The sequence below is a fragment of the Cervus elaphus genome, chromosome 33 (genome assembly GCF_910594005.1).
Source record: "Cervus elaphus chromosome 33, mCerEla1.1, whole genome shotgun sequence".
NCBI classification, from domain to species: Eukaryota; Metazoa; Chordata; class Mammalia; order Artiodactyla; family Cervidae; genus Cervus; species Cervus elaphus.
Genome location: NC_057847.1, coordinates 75,137,634 through 75,164,105, shown reverse-complemented (window position 1 = coordinate 75,164,105; position 26,472 = coordinate 75,137,634). Strand labels below are relative to the sequence as shown.

Sequence of the window (26,472 nt, the reverse complement as noted above, 5' to 3'; positions counted from 1 at the left end):
TGCCAGGCTTCCCTGTCAATCACAAACTCCCAGAGCTTACTCAAACTCATGTCCATCAAGTCAGTGATGCCATCCAACCATCTCATCCTCTGTCGTCCCCTTCTCCTCCTGTCCTCAATCTTTCCCAGCATCAGGGTCTTTTCAAATGAAAAGATCAGTTCTTCACATCAGGTGCCCAAAGCATTGGAGTTTCAGCTTCAGCATCAGTCCTTTCAGTGAATGTTTAGGACTGATTTCCTTTAGGATGGACTGGTTGGATCTCCTTGCAGTCCAAGGGACTCTCAAAAGTCTTCAACTCCACAGTTCGAAAGCATCAATTCTTCAGTGCTCAGCTTTCTTTATAGTCCAACTCTTACAGCCAAACATGACTACTGGGAAAACCATAGATTTGACTAGATGGACCATTACAGGCAAAATGATGTCTCTGCTTTTTAATATGCTATCTAGATTGGTCATAGCTTTTCTTCCAAGGAGCAAGCATCTTTTAATTTCATGACTGCAGTCACCATCTGCAGTGATTTGAGAACCCCAAAAAACAAAGTCTCTCACTGTTTCCATTGTTTCCCCATCTATTTGCCATGAAGTGATGGGACTGGATGCCATGATCTTAGTTTTCTGAATGTTGAGTTTTAAGCCAACTTGTTCACTCTTCTCTTTCACTTTCATTAAGAGGCTCTTTAGTTCTTCTTCACTTTCTGCCATAAGGGTGGTGTCATCTGCATATCTGACGTTATTGTTATTTCTCCCAGCAACCTTGATTCCAGCTTGTGATTTATCCAGCCCAGCATTTGGCATGATGTACTCTGAGTATAAGTTAAATAAGCAGGGTGACAATATACAACCTTGACGTACTCCTTTCCCGATTTGGAATCAGTCTGTTTTTCCACGTTCAGTTCTAACTGTTGCTTCTTAGCCTGTATACAGATTTTTCAGAAGGGAAATCAGGTGGTCTGGTATTCCTATCTCTTTAAGAATTTTCCACACTTTGTTATGATCCACACAGTCAAAGACTTTAACATAGTCAATAAAACAGAAGCAGAAGAGAATGGTACAGTAATGGCCAAAATGTGGGAGGCCCTGGCTTACCTTGACTTTTTTTTTTTTTTGGAAGTTTGCAAATTCTTTATATTTCCGGATGTTGAGAAAACATTTTTGAGAGTTGAGGTTACCTCTAGTGGCAAAACCAGAGCCAGCTATTAGGCAGCCAGAATGCTACAGTAATTAAATACATGACCATTTCTTTTTTAGCACAATTTTTGTTCTCCTCTTCAAGAAGTTGTAGACATCTATTTAGTTTGATTATCTGTCATCTTAATGAAGCTCCATCTACAACTGTCAAGTCTTCTGAAGTTCCTTCAGTCGCTGCCTCTACATTTGAAATGTCATACATGGAGTCAGTTCTGACCAGCTAACAATTTTTGCAAACAGCATTTTCACTCATAGAGTGCTCCTTTTTAGCTGTCAACTGCATAGATTTCTTGCTTTTGAGGGGCTGGAGGAGGTGTTTCTAAATCCAGAAAATTTAGTGTTCTTGCATTTAACGTAAGCACATGAGACAGTATTTTTAGTGCCAGAGGCTTAAAGGGATTTGATTGTATAAGGTCAAGATCTACCAGTCTTGATGTTGAATGTTTTCATTATTTCCTACTACCACAACTCCCTCTGGGACCTGCATAATCACACTAGCATTTGAAACTCCGTCTTGGAATCCTTGTTACAGGTCAGCATTTGGTCAAGCTACCTTTAATTTTTTCAGACCCTCATTCGCTAACACTTTCGGTGTATTCCATTTTGTACTGAATTTGACTAATTTCAGCCAGCTCAGCGGCAGTGGGAGAAGGAAAGGCTGCCTTAATCACTAAATGTGTACCAACTACTGCTTGCTTTTTGGCATTATCTGCTTCAGTGCCTCATATTAAATCCTTTAACTTACTTCAGTATGCATGTCTGGATTTAGAGTCACTTTTGTCCCCCTGGGCTCTGGAGGGTCCTGGGGAAGGGCCACCACCCACCAGCTCCTGGGGAGCTTGGGTGTGTGGTCTCAGAGGCTGTTGGCCAAGTACACGGAGGCACCTGGGCAAACCTTACCCTGGCTTCTTAACACAGACCTTTTGTAGGGTCAAAAAGAACTATCTTGGAGCAAAGAGCCCTTTGGAGTCTATAACGTCCTGTTTTAAGAGATTAGCTTTGCTCTGAATCTATCTGCTTCCAGGACAGGTATCTGGAGGGTTACAACCAAATAAATTTTAAATTAGATTTGAGCCCTGGTTCTACTGCTGGGTTTCCTGGGTAACTCAACTGATAAAGAATATGGTTGCATTGAGGGAGACCTGGGTTTGATCCCTGAGTTGAGAAGATCCCTTAGAGAAGGGAAAGGCTACCCAACCCAGTATTCTGGCCTGGAGAATTCCATGGACTGTATAGTCTATGGGGTTGCAAAGAGTTGAACATGACTGAGTGACTTTCACTTTCTGCTGCTGAAAGAGGAAATTATAGCTGCTAATCTGGGGCCTGTTCACCTCGTTATCTGAGTCACAAATCAGAATATCACTTGCATTCCCTTTCACATGCTCTGTGGCCTAGATTTCAGAAGTACATGAGTACAAGGTAACTGTTCTCCTCTCAAGTCAGACGAGCATATCATTATTTATGGACTTGTAAAATCTCAGAACAAAATTTAGCTGATGTTCTTCAGTTTCTTGTGAAGAAAATCTAAGGTATGGGAAGTCACTCAAAGACATCAAAGCCTTTGGGAGAAAAATCAAAGTCTAATCTGAGACTCGCAGAACTTCAAATCACATGTCCTTTGACCTACGGGCACTGAAGCCTGCGTCCATCCTATGACCACCAAACCAAAGGTCAAGGCACAAGAGCAATGTGCCCTCCCCTTGCATCCAGGAGCAAAGCCCTGGAGGCAGGTTCAAGTATAACCAACTGTCCTCCCTTTATGGAACTCCAGAAGAGGGCACACTGCAGACCACTAAAGAGGAAGTGGTGTGGGGCAGAGTTGTGGACACACAGGATGACAAGTGGGCAGGACAAGACAATTTGCTCCTGCTGAAAAACACATCTCTATAAAAGGGCAAGATGTGGTTCATAAACCCTGTCACTCCACCGTAGGTCTTTTGAGAATTTCACTTGTCAACTTTTACTCACAAATGTGAAAAGCATTCCAAACAAGTGAGCCCCTTGGTCCTAGAGATTTCCTTCCAGATCCTTCAAGTCCATCTCCCAGAGGCTTCCTCACCAGCCCACAAAATTCAGATGAGAATTCTGCATGAAGCATTCACCACCAGGCTTACTTGCACTGATGTAAGGGCTACAGCTACCCTTTGGAACGACTAATGTCACAGAAATTGATACAATTAAATCATCTGTGTCATAATTAACTTAGGTTTTCTTTATGGCCAGTTCTAAAGAACTTCCCAGCTTTTTCATACATTCCAATTTTAAAACCAGATATAGAAGTGGCAATTAAGGAAAGAACCCATCGCATAATCAGTCATAGGTTCATTGCTTCAAATAGGTCCCCAGCAGGTTGCTGAGGGGCAACCCTGCCCTGATGACACATGTTACCTTTTTGTCCCCCTCCAACCGGCAACTTTCTTGCTGAGCGCTTTCAGTGGTTCAGCACACATCTCTAGACTGCAGGGCTGTCTGTAACCCAACCAAAATGCCATAGATGATCTTGAGAGAGAAATGAACATCCTGGTTCACTGGATTCTGTCTTTAAAAAACAAAATTATTTAGCTGTGCTAGTTTTATTTGCAGCATGCAGGATCTTTGATCATCACTGTGGCCTGTGAGACCTTTAGCTGCAGCATGTGGACCAGGGATTGAACCTGGGCCACCAGAGTTGGGAGCATGGAGTCTTAGCCACTGAACCACCATGAAATTCCCTCACTGGACTCCATTCTTGCCTTTAGGATAGTTTCCATAGCAAAATTTTTTCATATTATAATTCCTCCTACTCTTTCAGTGTAATTTTATGCAGTTGTTGGACAAGACAATTATTTTCCACATCTTTTAGGTGAAATCTGCTGAAGCATCTGATCATCCTCATCTTTCTCCTCTCATTTAGAATTTCCTATTTCCCCTCCACCTCTTTCCATTTTCACCGGATAACATACATGTGTTCTTGGAGGTTCAGTTCTGAGCTTATTCTCTGAGAAGGCCACTACCATGACCCACCTGGAGACAAAATTGCTCAGAAAATTAACAATTTGTGATAGCACATTGTCATTATCTGTGGATGTCTGTTTCTCTTCCACTAGCAAGTGAACAGTTTGTAGGAAGCAGTGATATGATCTTAACAAGTAGGAATTTGCAGTACCTGCCTGGTGGTAGATTCTTGGTAAATGATTGGTCAATGGAGAAAAACATGTCCTAAACATTTATAACCTGTGATGGTGGCCCAGAGACTTCTCCTAGATATGATTGAAATGTACTTAAACTGCTACTTTAGATTTGTGAAAATAACCCCTAGGTGTCAAATGAACTGTAGGGAGGCGGTTATTGATTATACAGTGTGTGTGCGTGCTCAGTCCTGTTTGACTCTTTGCGACCCCATGGACTACAGCCCACCAGACTCCTCTGTCTTTGGAATTTTCTAGGCAAGAACACTAGAGTGGGGTGCCATTTCCTCCTCCAGGGATATCTGTCTCGATCACTCACTCTTATTTTCTCTGGCCTAGAATTCATGGTCTGATTTTCCAACTCTAGGATAAATATACTAATATATTCCTAGGCACACGGAGAATAAACCTTAATGAAAGGCAAACATTCAGAAGCATCTCTGGCTGGCAGACCAGCCCAGAGGAGCAAATGGACAAGGGACAGAAGTCATAGGGTCATTACACTGCTTCCCTTCCATGACAATTATGCAAATAATGTTTTGATTTGCCTTCTCCTCCTTAAAATATACATAACTGCGCCATCTTGCCTTACACCTGAAACTGACACAACATTGTAAACCAACTAGACTTCCATTAAAAAAAAAAAAAAAGTGGTTCTTTTTCTCCCTTGTAATTAGAGGTAGGTTATCCTTTTCTTTGCAGAGGGGCTGAAGTCATCTATCCTTCTTACTTTTGCAAATAACTCTATTCTGGCCAATATTTGCCCATAATCCATGGGGCCTTTCCTTTTATGACTTTTCAGTCTGACAAAAAAGATCCTAATTACACACCTGTGAGGCTTCCATGCTGGCTGTGTTGGTCTGGCTGTGTTTTCGGCTTCCCAGGGTGTCAGCTTTTGAGGAGCTTCCTGCTTTGGTGCTCAGGGCTGCTGGCCAATGAGAAGGTCTCCCCCATGCCATAGAATACAGCCATTCTCAGAGACCGGAAAATTCAAACAAGAGCTTTTCTTGGTATGTTTTTTTTTTCTGTCAGTTTCAAATTTAAAATATCAAATTTGCCAGATATGCGATGCAGTTCAAATGAATCACTGGTCAAAAGGAGACATTTTAATAGGGTTATCACTAAAATACTCAAAGTGATCTTTGAAGTTACAGCCTAGACCAGCCAAGTGGTTTAATTCTGTCTTGGCAAATCAATACCTTTGTATGAAATTTCTAAAAGTCGTCAGAACATAAAATGTTTGTTTATTCTAACTTGTTCCCTCTGTCAGTAACTGTCAAGCTTGGCAATGATTATATGCATAAATAAAAAACCAAGTTATTTGAATTCTGACAGATATGAAAAAATGGCAATATCTTCATTTTTATTAATAAAAAACTATACATTTTAATTCACTACTGTAATATTAGCCCTAGAAACATGTCTGGAATGCATGTTATACCCTGAACAAATATTGGTTGAATTAATTGTTTAACTTAACAGGTAAGAAAAACAAAGCTTGCTATCTCATTTCCATCAAGAAGACTGAAGGTTTTTCACCAGATCTCGATGGCTCCCAATACACAAATGCAAACAAGCAGGCGCATACACATATACAGGAAAGTCAAGGGCCAGGCTCACTTTTACGTTTAGGTCAAAGCAGAGGAACTGACCTAACACCTCCATTGGTATCAATTCTATTCTGTACGTCCATTAATATAACTTGAGATGGACATATATTTATGGCTACATCATTGATCATGTTCCAATCTGACCAGCAAAAACAGATTTATGTTCCCAAAACTAGCTTTAAAATAAAAAATTTTTACCCTCTACTTTTTAAATTTTGTAAATGTAAAGGACATAGACAAGTACCTAGAAAAACACTCTTTATGTCTCACTCTCACAAAATGTTGGCAACACACTATTTTATACAAGTATCTTTTTCTGAATTAAAATGCATATGCTTACTCTGATCCTTGCTGAATTTCGAGTTTGCTTGTTCCCTTATTTCTAGCCTGGCATGATATTTTGAATATTCTATCCAACAGATAAACCATTTATCTGCCTCTGTAATACATGTGAATTTGATAAACTTGCATGATATGCCTTCGCTTGAGTTGTGTCTTAGATTATAGAACACAGAACCCTGTGGAAGACCACTAGATTACTCTGTCCCAAACACTCTTTGGGCACTGTTCTTTTAATATCTATAACTCCATGTATTTGCATTATCAACCAGCCAGTGTTTCTCAATCATGTCCCCAAGACTATTTAGAATTATTGTCAAAAAACTGAGAAAATTGTTAAACTGTAAGCAGGATTTTGTTTAATGCTTTCTTATGCATTTCCTCATTTTCATGACTCTCCCTGAATGATAGTCCGGGGTTGGTGTTATGTATTCTGTATACAGAGATGTGTATCCTCAGAAAATGTTCTCTTTCCTCTGGACAAGCCTAGGTTTCACTATCCATCAAATGAGTATAGTAATAATCATCAATATGAAGAGAAATCACGCACGTTAACAGCCTAGAAATGAGCTCACAATAAACTGCACTCAATCCGTATCACTCTCATTTTCTCACCCTTTCCTTTGCTCTCATCACTTCCATCTTTCCCATAAATCCTCAATAGCATTTTTGTCTGCAGTACCATTACTTGATCCAGACATCATAATGATTAGTGTTAAACCAAACTAAAAGAGACATTGCCTTTTGCCAAACCAACCCGTTCTATGTTTCATAATTGTTTTACCTTTAAATCTGTTGTTATTCAGTGGCTAAGTCATGCCTGACCCTTATTTTTTAAATTTAAGAAGAGTAAAATTAACTCTCCCTGGTGGACAGCTCTATGGCTTTTGATGTGTTCACAGCTGTATGGAATGCTTTTGTGACATCATGCACTATAGCCCACCAGGCTCCTCTGTCCATGATATTCTCCAGGCCAGAATACTGGAGTCGGTTGCCATTCAGTTCTCCAGGGAATCTTCCTGACCCAGGGATTGAACCCATGTCTCCTTGACTCTTGCCGTGGCAGGTAATTCTCTACCAATGACCCACCTGGGAAGCCCTTTGGTAAATACCTAGAGTCATGTATCTACCACCCCACACAAGATACAGATGCATTCCTCATCCTCAGACATTTTCCTCATGCTGTCCCTGTGGTCAGAGACTCTCTGGACTTAAATTCTGGCAACCACTGACCTGTTTTCTCTTCCCATAATTGTGCCTTATGGTAAATCCAAGTAAATCATGGTATATCACAGTAATACAAGTCTATGCCCCGACCAGTAACACTGAAGAAGCTGAAGTTGAATGGTTCTATGAAGACCTACAAGACCTTCTAGAACTAACACCCAAAAAAGATGTCCTTTTCACTGTAGGGGACTGGAATGCAAAAGTAGGAAGTCAAGAAACACCTGGAGTAACAGGCAAATTTGGCCTTGGGGTACAGAATGAAACAGGGCAAAGGCTAACAGAGGTCTGCCAAGAGAACACACTGGTCATAGCAAACACCCTCCTCCAACAACACAAGAGAAGACTCTACACATGGACACCACCAGATGGTCAACACCAAAATCAGATTGATTATATTCTTTGCAGCCAAAGACGGAGAAGCTCTATACAGTCAGCAAAAACAAGACTGGGAGCTGACTGTGGCTCAGATCGTGAACTCCTTATTGCAAGATGCAGACTTAAAATTGAAGAAAGTAGGGAAAACCACTAGACTATTCAGGTATGACCAAAATCAAATACCTAACGATTATACAGTGGAAGTGAGAATTAGATTTAAGGGAATAGATGTGACAAAGTGCAAGAAGAACTATGGACGGAGGTTCAGGACATTGTACAGGAGACAGGGAGCAAGACCATCCCCAAGAGAAAGAAATGCAGAAAAGCAAAACGGCTCTCTGAGGAGGCCTCACCAATAGCTGTGAAAAGAAGGGAAGTGGAAAGCAAAGGAGGAAAGGAACGATCAACCCATTTGAATGCAGAGTTCCAAAGAATAGCAAGGAGAGATAAGAAAGCCTTCTAGAGTTATCAGTGCAAAGAAATAGAGGAAAACAACAGAATAGGAAAGACTAGAGATCTCTTGAAGAAAATTAGAGATACCAAGGGAACTTTTCATGCAAAGATGAGCTCAATAAAGGACAGTAATGATATAGACCTAACAAAAGCAGAAGATATTAAGAAGAGGTGGCAAGAATACACAGAAGAACTGTACAAAAAAATCTTCATGACGCAGATAATCACAGTGGTGTGATCACTCACCTAGAGCCAGACATCCTGGAATGTGAAGTCAAGTGGGCCTTAGGAAGCATCACTATGAACAAAGCTAGTGGAGTAGATGGAATTCCAGTTGAGCTATTTCAAATCCTAAAAGATGATGCTGTGAAAGTGCTGCAGTCACTATGCCAGCAAATTTGGAAAACTCAGCAGTGGCCACAGGACTGGAAAAGGTCAGTTTTCATTCCAATCCCAAAAAAAGGCAATGCCAAAGAATGCTTAAACTACTGCACAATTGCACTCATCTCACACGCTAACAAAGTAATGCTCAAAATTCTCCAAGCCAGGCTTCAACAATATGTGAACCATGAACTTCCAGATGTTCAAGCTGGTTTTAGAAAAGGCAGAGGAACCAGAAATCAAATTGTCAACATCTGCTGAATCACCGAAAAACCAAGAGAGTTCCAGAAAAACATCTATTTCTGCTTTATTGACTATACCAAAGCCTTTGACTGTGTAGATCACCACAAACTGTAGAAAATTGTTCACGAGATGGGAATACCAGACCACCTGACCTGCCTCTTGAGAAATCTGTATGCAGGTCAGGAAGCAATAGTTAGAACTAGACATGGAACAACAGACTGGTTCCAAATAGGGAAAGGAGTATGTCAAGGCTGTATATTGTCACCCTGCTTATTTAACTTATTTGCAGAGTACATCATGACAAATGCAGGGCTAGATGAAGCACAAGCTGGAATCAAAATTGCCAGGAGAAATATCAATAACCTCAGATATGCAGATAACACCACCTTTATGGCAGAAAGTGAAGAAGAATTAAAGAGCCTCTTGATGAAAGTGAAAGAGGAGAGTGAAAAAGTTGGCTGAAAGCTCAACATTCAGAAAACTAAGATCATGCCATCTGGTCCCATCACTTCATGGGAAATAGATGGGGAAACAGTGGAAGCAGTGGCTGACATTATTTTGGGGGCTCCAAAATCACTGCAGATGATGACTGCAGCCTTGAAATTAAAAGACGCTTACTCCTTGGGAGAAAAGTTATGACCAACCTAGACAGCATATTAAAAAGCAGAGATGTTGCTCTTCCAACAAAGGTCTGTCTAGTCAAGGCTATAGTTTTTCCAGTAGTTATGTATGGATGTGAGAATTCGACTATAAAGACAGTTGAGCACCGAAAAATTGATGCTTTTGAACTGTGGTATTGGAGAAGACTCTTTGAGAGTCCCTTGGACTGCAAGGAGATCCAACCAGTCCATCCTAAAGGAAATCAGTGCTGAATATTCACTGGAAGGACTGATGTTGAAGCTGAAACTCTAATACCTGGGCCACCTAATGTGAATAACTGACTCATTTGAAAAGACCCGGATGCTGGGAAAGATTGAAGGTGAGAGGAGAAGGGGCGACAGAGGATGAGATGGCTGGATGGCGTCACCGACAGGATGGACATGAGTTTCAGAAAATTCTGGAAGCTGGTGATGGACAGGGAGGCCTGGTGTACTGCGGTTCATGGGGTCACAAAGAGTCGGACATGATTGAGTGACTGAAGTGAACTGAACTGATCTTCTTTGGCACGATATCTTGAAAATTTTGCCTGTTTTCTAATTGAACTTGTTCTTACTGCTGAACTTTTAGAAGTTCCCTATATATTCTGCATACAAGTACTTTGTCAATTATCATCTGAAAGTATTTTTTGCAGTCTGAAGCTTGCCTTTTTTTATTCTCTGACTACAATTATTTGCATAGCAAAAGATTAAGAATTTGGTAATGTCCAATTTATTATTTTTTAAAAAGTTCAAAAGACCATATTTTGAAGTTATATAGAAGAACTCTCTGCTTAGTTCAAATCACATATTTTTATCTTTTCTTTTTCTAGAAGTTTCATAGTTTAACAGTTTATCTACATGTGTATGATCCATTTTGAATTAATTTTATATAAGATGTGAGGAATAGGTTGAAGTTCTATTTTACTCAAATAGATTTCTAATTTTTCCAACACTATTGTTAAAAACACACTTTTTCTTGAATTATTTTTGTACCTTTGTCAATAATAAGTAGACTATATTCACGTGGACATATATATCTGTACTCTATACTGTTCTATTGATCTTTGTCTCTATTCTTTCACTAATTCCATGCCATCTTGGTTCTTACATCATTACAATAAGATTTTAAATGAGGCCTTGTGAGTTCTGCAACTTTCTAACTTTTCAATGTAAATTGCTCCTTGCCACATAAATTTTAAAATCAGATTTTTGGTACCTACAAAAGAGTCTGTCAGGATTTTAATTAGGGTCACACTGAATCTACAGACCCCCAGCTATACCGAGCTGTGATGTTTTTTACATAGCTGTAGTATTCCTGATCCTGGTCTTGCATGTGTGATCACATGCTTTTCTTCTGTGCCTACAGCACACCCACAATAAGCCCCTTCTCTCAACCCCGTCCCCTCCCTGTCTTCTATTTGCATTTTCCCATATTACTTACAATTAGAACAGAGTAAGCGAAAGATTCATGGGCTCATACATAGCTCAGGAAAGAAAGGCTGTAAGTAGCACAAAGGTGAAGTGACTCTATGGACAGTTCAGTTCCGATCCAGCCAAAATATTCCCTAACATGCCAGCTTAAGCCTACATAAACCCTAACTGACTCAAGCACATATTCAGTAGTGATTTCCTCAAGCTCTGTTTAAGACTTCTCTTAATGCATCCAGTGATGTTCTCTGCCATCTGACATATCAACATACCACTCTAGACCATGGTAGCTTTGACAGCTGGATTTGCCAGTGCTTGGAAGTACTCCCAAGTACTTCTCTTCAGGGCCAATTACTTGATCCCCATCTCAGATGATATAAAACATCAAAGGCAGTAAAAATATGTCTTGACCCAGCATTGAAATGGAACAAACTTTTTAGAGGAGAATGATGCAAAAAAAAAAAAACCAACTATCTTAAATATGATAAATCATAAGATGCAAACCAAGACAATTATAACAGAAGAAGAATATCTCAGTTACTTTTAACCCAAACTGCTTAGGTCCCTTTTGCTAACAGAATCCTGGTAAAGTGCAAGGAAGGATTGTTTTCTTCTCACTGCTCCTTACTCACCCTTGAAAGAAGCCTTTTCAAAAAAAAGAAAATTTAACTTTTTATTTTATATTGGAGTATGGTTTTTTACCCTATACACTGAGCATATCATGAGAAATGCCTGGCTGGATGAGTTACAAGCTGGAATTAAGACAGATGTGTGAAACACCAGCAACCTCAGATATATGGGTGATACCACTCTAATGGCAGAAAGTTAGAGGAAAGAGACTCTTGATGAGGGTGAAGAAGGAGAGTGAAAGAGCCAGCTTAAAGCTAAATATTAACAAAACTAAGAATGTGGGACCCAGCCCCATTACTTCATGGCAAATAGAAGGGGGGAAAGTGGAAGCAATGACAGATTTCCTATTCTTGGTCTCCAAAATCACTGCGAATGGTGACTGCAGTCTCATGAAATGAGAATGCAATTGCTTCTTGTCAGGAAAGCTATGACAAACCTAGACAGTGTGTGGAAAACCAGAGACATTACTTGGCCAACAAAGTCCATATTGTCAAGGCTGTGGTCTTCCCAGTAGTCATACAATTGTGAGAACTGGACTCTAAAGAAGGCAAAATGCCAAAGAATTGATGCCTTCAAACTGTGGTGCTGGAGAAGACTTCTGAAAGTCCCTTGGACAGCAAGGATATCAAGCCAGGCAATCTTAAGGGAAATCAACCTTGAATACTCATTGGAAGGACTGACACTGAAGCTGAAGCTCCAGTATTTTGGTCATCTGATACAAACAGCCAACTGTCCCTGATGATGGGAAAGATTGAGGGCAGAAGGAGAAGAGGGTATCAGGGGATGAGATGGATGTAAGGCATCTCTGATGCAATAGACATGAACTTGGGCAAACTTCAGGAGTTGGTGAGGGACAGGGAGACCTGGTGGGCTGCAGTCCATGGTCGTAAAGTCAGACATGACTGGGTGACTGAACAACAGCAATAAATAGTTGATTAACAAGGTTGTGTTAGTTTCAGGTGTAGAGCAAAGTGATTCAGTTATACATGTATGTAAATAATTCTTTTTCAAATTATTTTCCCATTTAGATTTTCACATAATACTGAGCAGAGCTCCCTATACTATATAATAGGTCCTTGCAGTAGGCACTGGCATGAATACTGCATGAAACAAAGAGGAGATGATGGAGAATAGAGATTTACCCTGAGAGCTGCAGTATAAGCCATGAGATGGAGGGAGGCCCAGGGAAAGACTAGGCACATGAGGCTGTCAAGAGATTTCAGTGAATTCCATGACCATGTGACAAGCCATGATGCATCCTGTGTCTTCAAATCAAACTTACAGACCCAAAATTAAACACAGAAAAAGGAAACAGAAATTTTATGAGTAGACCCAGATAAATAAAACTGTTTCTAATAGACTGCATATGTTCTATGCATAATGGCGGAGACCATTGCTTTTTCAATCAAGATATTTTGCAAATGTGCCTTTTTTGCAGAACATTGTCTTTCTGTAGCAATTTTCTCATTGCATTTTAGTCCTGAGACATTTGTTTGTTGAGCCTGAAATCTAAGCAGAAAGAGGTCATCTTAAAATATATGTGAATAAGATGGAGATCATTGACTTAGCAAATCATTTCATTTCTCTGTGCTGCCTGGAGCTGGACCCACAAAAGAAAAGGTTGCTTATTAAGGGTCCCTATTAAATTTCCATTATATTTTATGTTTTATTGAAGTATAGTTGTTATACAGTCTTGTGTTAATATCTGCTGTGCACCTAAGCAATTCAGTCATTTATAAACATTTCAGTCATATTCTTTTCCATTATGGTTATCACAACAAACTATGGAAAATTCTTAAAGAGATTGGAATCCCAGACCACCTGACCTGCCTCCTGAGAGACCAGAATGCAGGTCAAGAAGCAACAGTTAGAACTGGACATGGAACAACAGACTGGTTCCAAATCAGGAAAGGAGTACATCAAGCCTGTATATTGTCACCCTGCTTATTTAACTTATATGCAGAGTACATCATGCAAAATTCCAGGCTGAATAAAGCACAAGCTGGAATCAAGATTGCCAGGAGAAATATCAATAACCTCAGATATGCAGATGACACCACCTTTATGGCAGAAAGCAAAGAAGAACTAAAGAGCCTCTTGATGAATTTGAAAGAGAGGAGTGAAAAAGTTGACTTAAAACTCAACATCCAGAAAAATAAGATCACGGCATCCAGTCCCATCACTTCATGGCAAATAGATGGGGAAGTGATGGAAACAGTGAGAGACTTCATGTTTTTGGCCTCCAAAATCACTGCAGATGGTGATTGCAGACATGAAATTAAAAGATGCTTGCTCCTTGGAAGAAAAGCTATGACCAACCTAGACAGCACATTAAAACACAGAGACATTACTTTGCCAACAAAGGTCCATCTAGTCAAAGCTACGGTTTTTCCAGTAGTCATGTATGGATGTGGGAGTTGGACTACAAATAAAGCTGAGCACCGAAGAATTGATGCTTTTTGAAGTGTGGTGTTGGAGAACACTCTTGAGGGTCCCTTGGACTGCAAGGAGATCCAACCAGCCCATCCTAAAGGAGATCAGTCCTGAATATTCACTGGAAGGACTCATGCTGAAGCTGAAACTCCAATACTTGGGCCATCTGATGGGAAGAATTGACTCATTTGAAAAGACCCTGATGGTGGGAAAGATGGAAGGCAGCAGGAGAAGGGAACGACAGAGGATGAGATGGTTGGATGGCATCACTGACTCAACAGACGTGAGTTTGAGTAAGCTCTGGGAGTTGGTGACAGACAGGGAAGCCTAGCGTGCTGCAGTCCATGGGGTCACAAAGAATTGTACACAACTGAGTGACTGAACTGAACTGAACTGATGGTTATCTCAGTAAAAGAACAAGTATCTTCTATTTGTATGCACTGACACTATAGCAGTGGTCCCCAACCTTTGTGGAACCGGGGTCCAGTTTTGTGGACTGGGGAGGGCAGACAGGTTTTTCCGTGGACTGGGGAGGGGAGATGGTTCTGGTTACCCCTGCCGCTCACCTCCTGCTGTGTGGCCTGGTTCCTAACAGGCCACAGGCTGGCACTGGTCCATGATTGGGGGTTTGGGACCCCCACACTACAGAGTGCAGATAATTAAACTTTACTTGAAATGCAAAGTTCATTTCTATTTCAGCTGACTGCCAAAACAAATATACAAGAACCAGAGAGAGGAAGGACACATTTTTTTAGCTATTTTTTTCCTTAAAGAGGCACACTCTAGCTTTTTGATAGTGAGAAGAATAAAGATGAAATTTAAGAACATGGTGGGAAAAGTAAATGATTAAAACAGTTAACATTCAGCTCTGGAATTGGCCCATTCTGACTAATCATATAAAATCCACTTGCAACGAAGTATCGTTAATGCCTAACTTCTCACACCACAGTTAGCATGAGTGTTTGAAATCGCAATTAACTGACTAATTTAATTTCTAAAATTGTGATGATATTTTCTTTTTGCATGGCCCGAGTTTAAATTATTAATACACTTGCAATTTGTTTCTCATACTTTTCTTTTTATGAACAAATGTTCTTTGGCCTTGGAAAGGACTAATGAACTTAGTGCATTAGATGTTTTATAAGTTTATTTCATAGCGTTTTGAACCCTTGATATTCCATGTCCCATTTTGCTAGGCATGTTTTCTCCTTCTCTGTAGATTTACAGAGACAATCAAAGTATATATTGCATCTTAATCGCCAATGTGTGAAGGATCATTGGGTGTCCAGGAAGCCTTTTATTTCTTTTCTATCCTTGCAATTACTTTTTCTCTCCAAATACTACTTTCTAAAATGCTAATGTAGCCATGTGTGACCTGATGGGGTCTTAATATCTCAAGAACAGTGGGTCAGCTCACTTTTCAGGGACTGAGGGAAGGGACAGGAGGCAGTTTTTGATCCCCTTTCAGATAATGAGAGGAAGTTGTAAAACCAAGGCTGTGGGGAGAAGGAATTATCAACCGGGGGCTGGGATCTATGTACGTCGCTATGAGAAGTGAAAAAAAACAGACAAAACTAAAACCATAACCCAGAAGAACCTCTCCCATATTATGTCAGAATTTAGTGCAGAAAAGAAATTACTATACCCACAGAGTCCAACTGAAAATTAATGTTGGCAGAAGCTGTCTCCACCTGGCATTGCATATCTGTTTAAAAATTAATCTTTTAAATTGATATTTCCAAATAAGTGTATAGTTAACAAGATGCAGACAGAATTCTTTTTCTATGTGTCTGCTTTTTTTAAAGACACACAGACACACACACAGCACTCACACAGTCTTCTTATGTTCTACATTTTTCTAGCTTTTCAGTTCCCATAAACAAATACTCCGGTGCTTGTATACCAATCACACACATTGATCACTTAATACTTGAAGTATTTAATTAGACATATATGTAGGCACACACACATGTACATACACATACACAGGCTAGCAAAGGATTGGCCCTTTTGCTTGATTTTTAGGAATTGTCAGAAAGATAGTAATGACAAATGGGATTGAAGCAGCGGTGGTTTATTTTAACTAACCTGTGAAATGTAAATTTTAAACTCCTTTACAATGGACCTCTGGAGAAGCAAGGTGGTGTAACTAATATGTTTTCAGTGGGAATTTTGAGAAAATGACCTGTAGCAGTCAAAATTATGAGGAGGCCTCAAAGGCCACCCCTTAGAAATCTTGTAAGTAAATGTCATGTTTGACAAAGTAGTTCACGTTGAGAAACACCATCTGTGAGGAATGTCAAAAACTAGGAGGAGATGTCACGCTTGATAAAGCTGGTAATGCCAATGCCCATCAGAAGAGCAGGCTAAGATTTCAAAAGCTCAGGGGAAAGAGAGCTGAGGAAAAAACAAAAAAAACATGAGCTGGAAGAAAACACCTGAGACCATCGCTAATGAAAACAGGCACTTGAGAAGCAGAAGAGACCAAGCATGCTTTCCATGCAAATAAACCATTTTCATCTCTGTTAGGGGGCCATACGTCCTCATGTTTAATATTTACTTCCTGCTTCCAGCTAACATCTTTATTTGCCCTCTGACACTCATTAAACATTGTTTCTATGTACATACTAATGTACAACAGCCTCAGAGATTAGAAAAATAGGAAGTTAATAAGTCTGACACCTCTGTTGTGGATACACTGTTACCATGCAATTCAATACATATGTTTTAAGGGTGTTTTCTCTGGCAGCCTCTGTGCTGGGCAACCCAGGCACCCCTGTGTCCTCAGGGAGCTTGTAATCTAGCACAAATGCACATGGAAAATGATATTTCATGATAACCTAGAGCTGTCATTTAGCACAATAAGCATATGTAATCAGAAGTGTCTGTGTAGGAGAGTGTGGTGAAAGGTATTTCCATATCTATATTTCCCTGAAACTCCAGACAAATTCCACTTACAATCTTCGTCAATGAATTGTGTTCTTGTACTTATTTTCAAAACAAACATGTTAATATTTAGCTGTCTCCACTTAACTACAAATTCCACACTGGTGGTGATAACTGTCCTGTTTACCATTTTATCTGCAGCAATTATGACAAATTCACTTAGCTCAAAATTGGTTCACTAACAAACTGTTCTAGAAGACACTTGGTTATTCTTCCCTGTACAAGTCTCCCGATGCTCACTCTATAAGCAATGCTCTTTTTTTTACTCAAAAAAAAAAAAAAAAAAGCTGAAAAAGGTAAACTATGCCTGTTAAAAAGTTGTACTGAGATATGTCTCTATTTCTCTCTTTGGAAAACAAAATTCTTCATGAAACATTATAAATTTCTTTAATACATGAAACATGCAATACTTGCAGAGTTCCTGCTTAAAAAAAAAAAAAAAAAAGAAAAAGAAAAACTTGCTTCAATATTTGCTCAGTGTTTCCTGAAGCTATGAGGATGAATGAGAACCTTGTCTCTCAATGTATCACAAATGACTTATTGTAGTTTTGAGTAGAATTCAACAAACTAACTGTTTCTGCCCAAAGATAGGTTATATAAAGGATTGAAATAACCTTTTCCCCTTGAAGCATTTTCTCCAGTATGGAAGAAAAAGCTTCTGCCTTTGTTTCTCTCCATAACTGGGAGTTGAGAACTGCTCAGACTTTGGGGAAACAAAACAAAAGCCCTCACAAAGCAAAAGGCTAGAACATGTCAAGAGAAGGCTGAATTTAGTGTTAAGTATTTTCTGATTGCTCTTGAGTATCATTTTGTAAAGGACAACGGCCAGTAGCTATGCACCTATCCTCCTGCTGAAATCCCTTCTGTCATAAAATTACTCTTGATTTCTTATTTTAAAAGAATCCAAAAAAAAAAAAAGAATCCAAGTTAAATTTGACAAGGATTTTGCCCAAAACTTAACAATTGGAGTAACACAAGAAATAGTAAATAAAGAAAATATAATTAAAGTAATAAATACTATTTTCTAAATACTTTCTGTGTAGCAGACAATATATTGCCTTGGAAGGCCAGAATTTGCCCTCATCAAGCTGCATTTAGGGATGTAAAAAAAAATTTAAGTACTCTACTGGGTTGAGAAACATTTGCTATGTCAAACAAAAAAATAGGTAGAATATTGATAATCTCTAAAAAATGTAGTGAAATACATGGATAGTGGGACAAATATAATTGCAAAATCCCAGCCTTGGGATACATATGTGTCTTGAAAATAGTTTTCTGGATTAGGAAGAAATAAAATCATGATCCAACTATTGTGTGATGATGGATGACCTAAAACTAAAAGATGAGCACCTACTGTAATTCAACATAAGACCAATTTTACCTTTTTGAAGGCAAACATGCTGACACCAGTATTAGGCTTCATCTTTTAATAAATATTTCTAAACATCATGCTAATGTATATGTGTCTCTTAGAAATAAAGTAAAATGAAGTTACTCAGTCATGTCTGACTCTTTGCGACCCCTACCAGGCTCCTCCGTCCATAGGGTTTTCCAGGCAAGAGTACTGGAGTGGGTTGCCATTTCCTTCTCCAGGGGACCTTCCTGAACCCAAGATCAAACCTGGGTCTTCCGTATCGCAGGCAGACACCTTACCATCTGAACCACCAGGGAAGCCCTCTTAGAAATAGGATGCTGAGATATGTTCAGGAGCCTGGAGAGAAAGAAAATTGGGAATTTTGGATTACAGTCATTTTGATTTTAAAGCAAAATCTTTTATGTTCAAATAATCCTGTGTTTGGATTCCAGCAAATCCACTTGCTAATTTGGTAAGACAATGAGAAATCAAATGTAAATTCCTACTTTACAAATATCTCACATATATTAGAGGAGGACCTAGAGATGACCATACTAAGTGAAGTGAGCCAGACAGAATGACAAGTACATCAGTTACAGGTAGAATCTGGAAAAAAAAAAAAAAAAGAAGAAGGAAATGAATTTATCTACAAACTAGAAACAGATTCTTATTTACAAAACAGAAACAAACATAGAAAATAAACTAATAGTTAACAAAGGTGAAGGGGGGAAGGGATGAATTAGGAGGTTGGGATTAAAATATGCACACTACTAATTTATCCCTTCTCCCCCTTCCCCTTTGGTAACCAAAATTTGTTGGGGGAGATCGCGATTGGGATTGACACGTATACACCGCTGATAGCTCGTATAAAATAGATAACTAACGAAGGAGAACGTATTGTGCAGCTCAGGGAGCCCTACTCAGTGCTCTGTGTGACTAAATGGGGAGGAAATCCAAAAAAGAGAGGCTGTTTGCACCATATAGATGATACACATTTCCGTACAGTAGAAACTCAATGGCTCGATGATAGAAAATATACCTTCCAACGTGGGAGACACAGGGAGGTGAGTTCAGTCCTTGGGTCAGGAAGATCCCCTGGAGGAGGAAACAGCAACTGTCTCCACTATTCTTGCCTGAAAAAAAAAAAAAAAAATCCATGAACTGAGGAGCCTGGTGGGCTACCATCTACGGGGCCACAAAGAGTCAAACCTGACTGAGCAACTGAGCACACACACAGTAGAAAGTAACACACACCGTAAAGCAAATAAGCGTCAATACTTTTCTTCTAAGAAACACATACACACTGCTATGTGTGAAGCAAACAGCAAGGTCCTACTGTGGGGAGCAGGGAAGTACACTCAATATCTTCAAACACCTATGATGGAAAAGAATCTGAAAAAGAATCTGCAGATGGATAGATAGATATGCGTGTGTGTGTGAGTATATATATAAATATACACATTGTTGAAGCCTCACTTGGAGAATTTTGAGCATTAACTTACTAGTGTGTGAGATGAGTGCAATTGTTTGGTAGTTTGAACATTCTTTGGCATTGCCTTTCTTTGGGATTGGAATGAAAACTGACCTTTTCCAGTCCTGTGGCCACTGCTGAGTTTTCCAAATTTGCTGGCATATTGAGTGCAGCACTTTCACAGTATCATCTTTCAGGATTTAATATAGCTCAGTTGGAATTTCATCATCTCCACTAGCTTTATTTGTAGTGATGCTTTCTAAGGCCCACTTGACTTCACATTCTAGGATATCTGACTCTCACTGAGTGATCACACCATCGTGATTATCTGGGTCATAAAGATCTTTTTCGTGTAGTTCTTCTGTGTATTCTTGCCACCTCTTCTTAATGCCTTCTGCTTCTGTCAGGTTCCTACCATTTCTGTCCTTTATTGAGCCCATCGGGGCATGAAATGTTCCCTTGGTACCTCTAATTTTCTTGAAGAGATCTCTAGTCTTTCCCATTCTATTGTTTACCTCTATTTCTTTGCATTGATCACTGAGGAAGGCTTTCTTATCTCTCCTTGATATTCTTTGGAACGCTGCATTCAAATGGTAATATCTTTCCTTTTCTCCTTGGCCTTTCACTTCTCTTCTTTTCTCAGCTATTTGTAAGACCTCCTCAGACAGCTATTTTGCCTTTTTGCATTTCTTTTTCTTGGGGATGGTCTTGATCCCTGTCTCTGTACAATATCACAAACCTTCATTCACAGTTCTTCAGAAATTCTATCAGACCTAATCCCTTGAATCTGTCACTTCCACTGTATAATCATAAGGGATTTAATTTAGGTCATACCTGAATAATCTAGGTAGTTTTCCCTATTTTCTGCAATTTAAGTCTGCATCTTGCAATAAGGAGTTCATGATCTGAGCCACAGTCAACTCCTGGTCTTGTTTTTGCTGACTGTAGAGAGCTTCACCACCTTTGGCTGAAGAGATATAATCAATCTGATTTCAGTATTGACCATCTGGTGATGTCCTTGTGTAGAAAGTTGTATTTTGAAAAGGCAGAGGAACAAGAGATCAAACTGCCAACATCTGTTGGATCACAGAAAAAGAAAGAGAGTTCCAGAAAACATCTACTTCTGCTTCATTGACTATGCCAAAGCCTTAACTGTGTGAATCACAAAAAACTGTGGAAAATTCTTAAAGAGGAGATATCAGACCACCTGACCTGCCTGCTGAGAAAGCTGTATGCAGGTAAAGAAACAACAGTTAGAACTGGACATGGAACAACAGACTGGTTCTAAATTGGGAAAGGAGTGTGTCAAGGCTGTATATAGTCACCTTGTTTATTTAACTTATATCCAGAGTACATCATGCAAAATGATGGGGTAGATGATGCACAAGCTAGAATCAAGATTGTCAGGAGAAAAATCAATATGATACTCAGATATGCAGATGACACCACCCTTATGGCAGAAAGAGAAGAGGAACTGAAGAGCCTCTTGATGAAAGTGAAAGAGGAGAGTGAAAAAGTTGGCTTAAAACTCAACATTCAGAAAACTAAGATCATGGCATCCAGTCCCATCACTTCATGGGAAATAGTTGGGAAAACAGTGGAAACAGACTTTATTTTCTTGGGCTCCAAAATCACTGCAGATGGTGATTGCAGCCATGAAATTAAAAGATGCTTGCCCCTTGGAAGAAAAGTTATGACCAACCTAGACAACATATTAAAAAGCAGAGACATTATTTTGCTGACAAATATCCATCTTGTCAAAGCTGTGATTTTTCCAGTAGTCATGTATGGATCTGAGAGCTGGACCATAAAGAAAGCTGAGCACCAAAGAATTTATTCTTTTGAGCTGTGGTGTTGGAGAAGACTCTTGAGAGTCCCTTGGACTGCAAGGAGATCCAACCAGTCCATCCTAAAGGAGATCAGTCCTGGGTGTTCATTGGAAGGACTGATGCTGAAGCTGAAACTCCAATACTTTGGCCACCTGATGTGAAGAGCTGACTCATTTGAAAAGACGCTGATGCTGGGAAAGATTGAGGGCAAGAGGAGAAGGGGATGACAGAGGATGAGATGGTTGGATGGCATCACCGACTCAATGGACATGAGTTTGAGCATGCTGCACGTATTAATGATGGACAGTGAAGCCTGGCATGCTGAGACCCGGGGTCACAGAGTCAGAAATGACTGAGCAACTGAACTGAACTGAGCTGATATATCACACATGCACACACATATAGATTCATATAACTGAATCACTTTACTGTACAGTAGAAATTAACCAAACTTACACTATACTATACATGAAAATTAAAATATATTAAAAAGAACAGTATCCTATAGACCAGTGACCTCCAATCTCTGAGTCACTGACAATTATCAGTTCATACCCTGTTAGGAACCGGGCTGCACAGGAAGATATAAGCTGCGTGCAGACAATTAAGTGAAGCTTCATTTGCATTTACAATCACTCCCCATCACTTGCTTTACCACCTAAGCTCTGCCTCCTGTAAGTGCAGCGATGGCATTAGGTTCTCACAGAAGTGTGGGCCCTACTGTTACCTGTGCATGTGAGAGATCTAGGCTGCATGCTCCTCATGAGAATCTCACACATGATGATCTGATGGAGCTGATGTGGTGATGCTTCACTGGGGCTGATGTGGTGATGCTTCACTGGGGAGCAGCTACAAATACAGATTATCATCATCAGAGAGGTTTGATTGCACAGAGATCACAATAAATTACTTGTTTGCAGGCTCATATCAAAACCTTATCAGTGAGTGGCACACGACAATTAAGATGCATCTGGTGGCAGGTTTTGAGTCAGAATCTGACACTTATTTTATCCCACGTGTGACCTGCCCATCATTTTATTTACCACTTCCATCTGTGCCTCTTTCTGTCACTGTGCACTTGTGTCCGTCACAGTTTTGGTAAGGCCACAAGCTAACCCCATCTAAAATGAGTTAAAAAAAAAAAAAAAAAAGTTGCTGGAGTTCTTTCAAAAGAGGGGAAAGAGCCAATGATGAAACACCAGAATACCCTAAGACTGCCGACACAAAGACAGCTGCATTTCAAAGAAAATACCAAGAGTCCTACTTAAGTGTTCATTGCAACACGTAATTCTCATTCTGTAAGCCCTCTTCATATATATGTGATGACTGGCTATCCAATGAACCCATGAAACCTTGAAAACTGCTTTGCCTCATGAAGACCAAGCCCTCTGAAGTAAAAGACAAGCCTTTGGAGTGTTTCAAGAGAAAAAGCATGAACTTGAAGAACAGGAGCAATTAATGAAGGCCACACCTTCATCAAATCTGTCTGCACTGAGGACATCATTCTTAGTGTTGAACCTCATGGCTAAAGCTAAGAAGCCCTCTACTGTTTTTGAAGAGTTGATGCTGTCTGCTGCTGAGGACATTTGTCATGAACTTTCAGGAGAGGCTGAAATTCAAAAGGTAGCACATGTTCTTCATTTGACTAGCACCATATCTATACAGATTGATGAAATAACAGAGGATACTGAAGCACAATTGTTAGATAGGATTACGGAGTCACTGTGGTACTCAATCCAGTTTGACAAGTCTACCAATGTTGACAACAAGGCAACCAAGCTTGTCTTTATGGCATATATATTTTCAGGAGGATGTGCATGAAGATATGTTATGTGTACTTCTGTTGCCAACACCAAGGCTTCAGAACTATTCAAGTCCTTGAATGATTACATATCAGGAAAATTGAATTAGTCATTTTGTGCTGGTGTTTGCAGGGCCAGAGTGGCTGCTATGACTAGAGAGCTTTCTGGTTTCACTACTCAGGTCAAAAAGGTCAGTTCTGAACGTGAGTCTACATACTATGTCATCCATAGAGAAATGCTGGCTAGCCGAAAAATGTCACCTGATCTTAACATTTTGACAGATATGATTAAAATCATCAACCACATTGAAGTATATGTCGTTAACTTGTCTATTCACACAGCTCTGTAAGGAAATGGACGCAGAGCACTTATCTTCTCTTATACACAGAAGTAAGATAGATTTCTAAAGGTAGATCACTGGCCAGAGATTTTGCTTTACAAGAGCTGCTTCTGAGATTTCTTTTAGAAAAACAGTCACCATTGGAAGCTCATTTCAGGGAAACAGAACGGGTTGCAAAACTTGCTTGTTTACGTGACATGTTCAACTTGCTCAGTGAACTCAAGCTGTCACTTCAGTGGGGAAGGACAACTGACAACTGTGTTCAAGTTCACAGATGAAGTGGCCGCATTCCTAGCTGAGCTGGAATTATGGGGGTGATGAGAGAACATGCGGATTTTTGAGATGCTTCGAACATTAGCAGAGATTTTCAGAGACCGAGCCAAGGCCTTCTTTCTCCCAGCGGCTGCATGCATCACCTATCTCAGCTTTCAAAGAGTTTGAACATTATTTTCCAAGCACAGAATACCCCAGAGCTGGGAAGGACTGGATCTGCAACACATCTGTGGATAAGCCAAGTGAATCCACTCTGGCCCTGGTAGAAGAGGATCAACTGCTTGTGGTCACAAAAGAAAGTGGCCTTATTAAAGTCAAAGCAGAATACCCTGAGATTGCCACAAACAGCACTGAAAAGCCTACTTCTGTTTCCAACATCCGATCTTCGTGAAGCAGGGTTTTCTACAGTGAGAACCAGAATGAGATTACAGAGTAGACAGGAAATAAGCAGCATGCTTTGTTCATCACTGCCTTCCATCACCCCCAGGAGGGACCATCTATGTGAAGAAAAACAAACCCAGGGCTCCTACTGATTCTGCATTTTGGTGAACTGTATACTTATTTCATGATTTATCACAAAGTAATAATGATAGAAATAAAGTAGACAATAACTGTAATGTGCTTGAATGTATATTACATTTGTAATGGAATGGAATAGAATGTGCCATCCCTCCCCTCTGGTCCATGGAAAACTTGTCTTCCATGAAATCAGTCCCTGGTGCCAAAAAGGTTGGGGATGGCTGTCATAGACTCATAGACAGTCAATAAAATCCATAATGGACTGTGCTCCCTGAGATAGGATTATAATCCCCTGCTCTTCACTTGTCATTATGACCTCACCACCCATCCCACATTTTCACTTCCTTCCTTTCTTCACCGCTCCTTCCCACCTTGAAGTCTGGCACAGTAGAGAGTGGTTAGATAGCAATGATCTTAAGAATCACTGCCAGGGCAGTGTTTGATGTCTGACCCAGGAAGTAGCCAGAGGAGGGGAGATCTATTCTTGGTTCAGAATTGGACACACAAGGGACTCGCCCAGCGCGAGAGGTTAAAGTGCCTCCTGCTCACCGCATCCCACAGGGTTCATCGACCCACTTAGAGCTCAGCTCACAAAGAGAACAAAGACACAGGCATGTGATGGAAGAGAGAATGAGGAGGAGAGTTATTACCATTGACCAAAGAACAGGAAATTCACGTTTTGCAGAGCACAAGTGAGAAAAAGAAGTACACCGTAAAAAGTCTAATAGGGCTCATTGTTCAGACACTGCACGTGATGAAAACTAAGACCTTTTAGTTATAAATAATAAAGGCTGAGAAAAAAAGAAATGAATATATAAAATAGCCAGAGCATGTAAACAGTGCACCTTTAAAATGCTGAAACGGTGTGGAAAAGGGAACACTCTGCACTGTGGGTGGGAATGTAAATTGGTGTAGCCACTATGGAGAACAGCACTGTGGTTCTTTTAAGCTATAAAACTATCTAAAATAGAACTATCATAAGTAGAAGTAATCCCATTACTGGACATACACCCTGAGAAAACCATAATTCAAAAAGACGCATGCACCCCAATGTTCATTGCAACACTGTTTACAGTAGACAGGACATGGAAGCAAGCTAAATGTCCACCAACAGATGAATGGATAAAGAAGATGTGACACATATATACAATGAAGCCGTACGAGGAATGAAGCTGGGTCATTTGTAGAGACGTGTATGGACACTGAGTCTGCCATACAGAGTGAAAACAGTCAGGAAGAGAAAAGCAAATATATACTAATGTGTATATGTAGAACCTAGAAAAACAACCCAGAGGAACCTCCTTACACGGCAGGAATAGAGACAAAGACAGAGTGCAGAATGAACACATGGACAAGGGGCGGGAAGGTGCGGGGGGATGAGTTGGAAGACCAGGATTGAGATATGCACACTGCTGTGTGTCCAGTAGATAGTGGGTGGGAACCTGCTGTTGGGCACAGGGAGATCAGCTTGGTGCTGCATGATGACCTAGATGAGTGGAATCAAGGGTGGGCGGTGGATGGGAGACCTAACAGGGAAGGGATATACTCATGCATACAGTGGATGCCCTTCGTTGTACGGTAGAAACCAATACAACATTTTTAAGTAGCTACATACCACTTTTTAAAAGATATGTTAATATGTATTTAGCTAGTAAAGTAATGCTCAAAATTCTCCAAGCCAGGCTTCAGCAATATGTGAACTGTGAACTTCCAGATGTTCAAGCTGGTTTTAGAAAATGCAGAAGAACCAGAGATCAAATTGCCAACATCCTCTGGATCATCGAAAAAGCAAGAGAGTTCCAAAACATCCATTTTTGCTTTATTGA

General features: G+C 40.0%; 1 pseudogene; it reads right to left on the bottom strand.

The window, feature by feature from the left end:
* Positions 1-1,171: 1,171 nt before the first annotated feature.
* LOC122688530 overlaps positions 1,172-26,472 on the bottom strand; it is a 55,176-nt pseudogene continuing 29,875 nt past the window's right edge.